We start from the raw sequence: 7,012 nt of genomic DNA on the forward strand, positions 1-7,012 counted from the left end.
ACTCTTTCCTGCCTATGCAGGGGGTCGGACTCGATCTATTGAGGTGTCTTCCGACCCTAACATCTATGAATCTATGATCTTCCGAGGTCCCTGCCAGCCCTAATGTCTATGAAATCTATGAAACGTAACTTTCTGAGTTTTACTGTCCACTCATGGAGCAAAACGGCAGATGACAGTTGTTCCATTGAGTCTTCATTTAGCATGCTGCATGCTTTCCTACAGTTGTTATTAGGAGATGTTAGACAAACTTTCAAAGAAAAGTGGTAAATATGATCAAGGAGATGGAGGGACCAATTTGTCAACAAAAGATAGTGAAAGGGAAATTATTTTTAAAATGGCTAAGAAACAGCTAAGTCACACCCAGGCAGTCACCTTCAAGTACTGCAAAGGGCATTTTGTGAACTGTATACAAGACAGGTTTTGTAAACAGTATAGTATTCAGGCAGTGCTTGGAATTGGTAACATTGGTATTTGAGGAAGTTATTCATTCAGGGCTGAGAGCCAAGAGTTCTATGTTCATTTCTTAGCTCTTCCTTGGAGTTACCCTGTGATCTTAGCCAAGTCAAGTTATTTCTCTGCTGATTAGTTTCCCTGTCTGTAAAAAGGTGGTAAGAATGTTTTCTTGTATCACCAATGGCCTGGTTCCCAATCAAGTAGAAGGCAGGGTAGAGCCTTCTGCTCAACTACAGACTAACACTGTCTCCCTGGGCACGTCTACACGAGTGCTAACTGTGCAGTAACCTAATAATACTGTGCAGTAGTGCATCACAGCACAAACAGTGTTAATATTCTAATGCACAGTGTTATTAGACTACTGCACAGTAGTGTCACTAAAAAAGGTGTTTGCCAGTGCTACTGTGCAGTAACCACTGCATATTCACGAACATGTAGACGTGCCCCCTGCTCCCTACCAAGCCCTTCACTAGAGCCTCCCCGGGGACATTTACTCTGCAAGTTTTCCATCACAGGTAGCACCTAAAGACAGCCTGAATCTTGTACAGAAGAATCACCAAAGAAGCCAGAGGCATGTGAAGCAGCCTGCCCCACCCCAATAACAGAGGCTGGTCATTAACCCTTACTCACATTCCCTATCAGCTCTTTGACGGCATTCTCCAAGGTTATCACTCTCTACCATTACTTTTTGCTTTCTCCCAACTGGTATGGCTCACTCTTATGAAGTGAAGTGCCAACTGACTCTTTCTCTTTGTTTAATTTTTAGCCTCTTATTTTCACTGTCATCCTCCCTTCACCTACACGCTCATTTTCCCATTCTCCTTCTTTACCAGGTCCACTAATTTCCATCCAAGTAAAAGGACTAGGATGAGAGCAGGAATTTTAAACAGAATTGTAGCTACTTTAACTTGTCTGCTATATCAGTGAGCACAGTTATGACATTATTGGTAAACTGCCCAAATTAGGTTTGGTCATATATTTTTCTAAAAATTCTTCGGGGTGGTTTATGAAGAGCTTGCTATATTAACATAGGGGAAGAGGGTGTGCTTTGTGCTGATAGCAGCAGAGTCCATAGTTTAGTGAAAATAACAGTTGATGCCAGTAAAATTGCTGTGCCTAAGGATTAAGTGGGTGAGTTTAGCAATATATTAGAATTGCTAATGTGACCTGTGGTCTTGTAGGTATTTCTGGCAGCTGGTAAGGTTTACATAGTGGAGAATGTTGGTATATATGTTGGTGAAATTTATGGTGTCATGGATGTCATTCTCAGGGAGGTAGTTACATTATGGATTTTATTGAGGAAGTGTGAAAACTCACTTTTTGAGTAAAAATAGCTGGATGATTTCTATGAACCCTGACATTTTTTCATTGAATACCACAGCTGAATATGATGAGTCTGCCAATATTCCTTCATTTATATATCTTGCAGAGCCTCTCAGGGTAGGACAACCGATGATTAGTTTGTGCAGTTTTTCTTGGAGCTTCCAGGGAAAGGATTTGAGGATAGGCTATTACAGCTATACCAGCATCAACATCGACAGTTCTGGTTTTTAGCTCTGTAGTACACATAGCCATGTGGCCACTAGAGGGCAGCTCTGTCACATGCCAAACATGAAATCGCTCCTTTGTATACTGATGTTAACTCCATGCAAGATGAAAGTTAAAAAAACAAAACAATACCTCTCCTTTGATTTGCATTTAGCTCTCACCACTCTGAAAGCCAACATGAATAAGGTAACCCACATTTCTGGAACACAGAGGACAATGGAGCAAGCTAAGAAGTACTCCTTTGTGCTTAGGTTCTGGAAGGCAGTCTAACCTATTCTTTGTCGCATTTGCTTCTATGACAAACATGAACCATTTTCCACTCTTTTTATTGAACTTGCTATATATATATATATTTTCCATTTTAAGGCAAAAGAAAAAAATGACTTGCATAATTGATCTTATTTTTTTTTCAATATATCATGTGCAGTTAGAGAAAAAGCCATAGGATCAGCATAGCTGTAAGCCAAGACCTAGGTAAACTGCTGAAGTTTCACAGAACTGAACATTTCATCCATGCTTCCAAACCAGTGCAAAGGAAGCTGTTGTGTTGTGACCACAGTTGTTATGCTAATCAGGGTCCTCACATTGTAACTATTTTGCTACCCTTCTTTCCCTGCTTACTGCCTGTGTCCACCTGTCCTGCCTTGTCTTGTATTTAAATTGTGAGTTCCATAAGATGGGGATGTCTTTTTTTTATCCTGATTTTGTACATGTCCTAGTGTAAAGAGGTCCTAGTCAGAGTTGTGTGAATAATTATTTTGGATAGTAGCCACAAAAAACCCCAACCCTCTCCCCCTAAAAAAAAAAAAAAAAAGCATTAGAGTTCAAGAGTCCATTTCTTGCTCTGGCCCAGTTGTAGGCAAAAGTGCAAAAACTTTACCAGGAGAGATTGAAAGTTCAAATTCTTGTCCGTAATTGGGGATAGAGAAGGACCTGAAATAGCAGTGGACTCCTGCAGCCCCAGAAAAGCACTTAACCATGTGCAAACTGAGGGCACGGCCTTACCCCAAGTGCCTCCTTGGTTTTGTGGCCGACACTTAATCCCCTTAAAATTTAGCCTGGAAAAATGTTGAAACGTTTCATTTAAAAATGTCAAAATGTACTATTTCAATCTCTCTCTATTTTTTTCCACCTCTTATAGCTAAATATATTTGATGAATATGACCCTAAGCTGCAAATATTTTGGGCTGCCTGCACACGAATAAATCATTTGCTATTCCCCACCCCCCCTCCACCCCCGCATTATCCTTGTCTTCATTCTCTATTGCAACACAAAACTAGTTGAACATGTGCAAGGAATCTTAGATTAGTTTGGAAGGAAGAAATACTCCCTCTCCAACAGCTAATACATTTCTTCAGATTTTTCTGGTCTATCAATTTATTTCTGTAATGGGTTTTCATATTAGAGTTGCAAACCATTCCAAACCATGCTGTCAGAGCAAGAGCAATACAAACCACATCTCTGCACAGCTATCATCCAATTCACAGGTACTGCGACTGAACACACATTGTTTTAATCTTCTCAAATATTTGCCTTTTCAGAGAAGACGCTTGTCTGTACATCTTCATCACTTATTTATACATGGCTTGGATTAAAACTAGTCCGCTGGGATACACTGCTGCTGGTGACAGAGAGGAGCAGCATTTGATATGATTGTATCTGACAATTGCCTTCCTGCCCCCGTTCTTCTAACCACTGATAATGCAAGTAGCCGATCATGTTAACCCCAAGCAGTGTCCAATGACCGAAGCAACAAATAAGTAGAAACCAAAGAGCATAGTGGTGTTCTTTTTGAGGGATCTTTCCGGACATGCAGTAAGCTTTGTTATTGCCAAATGTTTTATTACTTCCAGTAGCTACAGTGAAAAGTGGAGTACTAGAAAAAGGGAAATGAAAGAATACTGTGAGCTACATAAATGCCAGGCATGGGAGCAACAAAATTATTACATTAGACACAAGCATGGGGGAAGAAGTGTGATTTAATTGGAATAAGTTACCATAGTTAAATCAAGGCCTTGAGAAATTAAATGGGCTGAGGCAAGGCTCTACACAAGGGAAAGGCAATATAAAGTCTGCAAGAGGAATGATAATATGGATCTGATATAATATGCTCCCTCAAAGAAAGAAAGAAAAGGCTTTCACAGATGCAGTAAAGGTTATTCAGTTTTAAATCAAGTATAAGGTGATCTTTGAGGAAGAGGCATAATGGAAAATATTGGTGCTGATAAACAGGGCCAGAAGAATACTCCTAGAGATTCCATGTGACCAAGTACTGACTAGGAAATTGTTATGGGTAGCATTGAGAGAGAATGCATATTAATTATGAAGTATGCTGTCACTGAATAGAAAACAAAGGACAATCACATAAATAAACTAGGGAAAAAGCCAGGTGTGATATATAAGACTGAAGTAGGAGAACATCCAGGTTCTGGCTGAATTGTTAGTAGTTTGTAGAGGTGACTAGTTGGATAGTACTGGCTGTTCTTACTGAACGACACCAGCAGATAGAAACTGTAGACCAGGGGTATCAAACTCATCAGGCCATAAGGGCCAGGTGAGTGGCATGGGGCCAGGATCAGGCCCAGAGACCAGCCGTGTACATCAGATCCAGTGGAGGTGGGGTGAGACGTATTCTGGTGTGGGCTCCCCCTGTAGCACATGCCTCAGCCCAGCCTCACACACTGTGTGCCCTGTCCCCAGGCCCATATGTCATATGTAGCATGTACCAGACCAGCCCCACCTATCACTTGCAGCACATGGGGCTAGGTCCAGGGCTGGTGCCTGATACACACTGCATATAGCACAGGAGCCTGTCAGATCCAGTCCAAGACCCATTGACGGGTCCATGGGCCAGGTGATAGAGCTCTGTGGGCAGGATCTTTGACACCCAAGCTGTAAACAAAATTAAAAAGCAAATGTAGAAACTGTGATATTTTTCTTACAGTGATCAGAATGCCAAAGCAATTGTTTTGGTTGCTTCAGGGATGTTCTGATTTCAAATGGGAAAGTAGGAAGCCCAGGCTATTGTCAGTGGGAGGAGAAGTGTCACACACGGTAATTTTTCTTGTGTAGTGTGCACAATGAAACTGTGGTGTGCACAATTAAATGTTATTCCTTTGCTTTTTGGGAATTTAGGATTTTTCCTTGGGATCCATCCCATTGACATTTTCTTGCAACACAGCAAACTTCCTTGCAGAGAGAGCTAGTTAGCCATATTAGTCTGATGAAGTGAGCTGTTGCAATCCTGATTCAGTTAGTCAATAAGATGCACCTCTGCCCTGCCTTCTACATTTTAACTGATCTGCATAATTTATATATTGAAGTACTAATGATTTACTTAAAATCTAGCCACTGTACCTAGCCTACATGTTACTGTGGCTCCAACAATTTATTTCTTCCAAGAAGGTATGTGATATATCTGCTGCATTAGATTATGATATATCTGTGCATCCTGGGGTAAATAAATTGTGGGAGTAGCAATAAGATACAACATGTAGGACCAGTAGCTGGATTTAAAACAAATCTGTCAGCTATAGAAAAATAAGAGTCTCCTCTTCTACGACGGAGTATCCTTTGCAATGTTGTTGCACCTTGTTTTCACAACAGAGGAGATATTTACAGGCATAATAATGTACACAAGAAAAATCAATGTATGTAGTTCTCTGTTACTGTAAATTACCAGACAAGCTTTAAAGGCAAAGTGGAGTCTCTTCTCTACAGTTCTAGTTTTCTTCTCTATAGCTCATCATTCTTTTTTTCTTTCTTTCCCTTTCCTTTCTTTCTTGTTTATACTCTTTAAACAATATTCCTTCTCTGCCTAGGTATAAAGGGAAAAAAAAGCTTTACAAATCTCAGTTAAATCAGACAGGTCTAATAAGCGTTAAGTGAGAAGCCTAAAACAAGACCAGAAGCAACATTGTTCTTCTACCCTGACTATGAAGATGCCCATGCCCTTCTACTCCAGTGATTAGGGCTTTTCAGAACTTGGGAAGGACTAAACACCTAATGTTGGAGTCTGGATCCACTGGCAGTTTCTGGTATGGCCATTTCCCCTCCATGCCTCTAATTTATATTGGGCATTTCAGGAAGAGGTAGTACTATCACATGCACCATTACCTGCTGTTCAGTGCCTTCCATACTCATTGGGAAGGCAGATACCAGGCATGCACTGAAAAGCAAAATAGGATGTGTTTTCTAAGGCAGCTGGATTCTGTGGGTCTATAGGTAGGGCAACTATGACAGAAAGCCTGGGGCGCTCTGCCACTTGGAGAGAGAAGCAGCCCAGGGAGAGCCCTGCAGGACAGGCAGGCTGCAGCTGGGACTGGGTTGCTGTAGAGATGAACCAAAGAGATTAATTAGCAGGTACCTGCAAGCAACCCAGGGGAGTCACCTGACTGGAAGGGGGCTGGGGCCCTGGGAGCCCAGAGCCCAAGAAGGGCAAAATTTGGATTTAGGGGCCAGAAGGCCTGAAGCCAAGAGGAGGGTAGACACAAATCCTGGGACTCGCATACAGGGAGACACAAAGAGAGCCCAGGGAGGCTCAGCAGTCTGAGATAGGGCATAGACAAAGACCTTGGAAGGCCAGACAAAAATCTGGGAACCCTGAAGCTCCGTTCTGCCAGTGGACTAAAGCTAGAGGACTCAGTGAGAACAAAAGGGCAGAAGCTGAGAAGTCCAAAGCCCAACATGGGAACAACAGCAGGCCCCTCAGACAGCCGCTCTCCTTTCCATATAATAGCATCAAAGGCATGGTGGGCAGGTAAAGGAGGTGACCACCTCGAGTTAGTGCCAGGCCAGGAATGGCATGGCTACCAGGGGGCATCACAGCTGCCCCTGGAACCTAAACCCGTAGCAGTGACCTTATGTCCTGGATTGACCAGGACAGTCCCAGATTTTGGAAGCTGTCTCAGCATCCCGGCCATTGGAAAAAATTGAAGCAAAAGTCCAGACTGGCAGGAGCCTGCCGGCACATGCTGACTTCTGATTGACTCAACTGTGCAAGCAACTCCA

This window comes from Alligator sinensis, unplaced genomic scaffold (genome assembly GCF_000455745.1).
Source record: "Alligator sinensis unplaced genomic scaffold, ASM45574v1 scaffold1532_1, whole genome shotgun sequence".
Lineage (NCBI taxonomy): Eukaryota > Metazoa > Chordata > Crocodylia > Alligatoridae > Alligator > Alligator sinensis.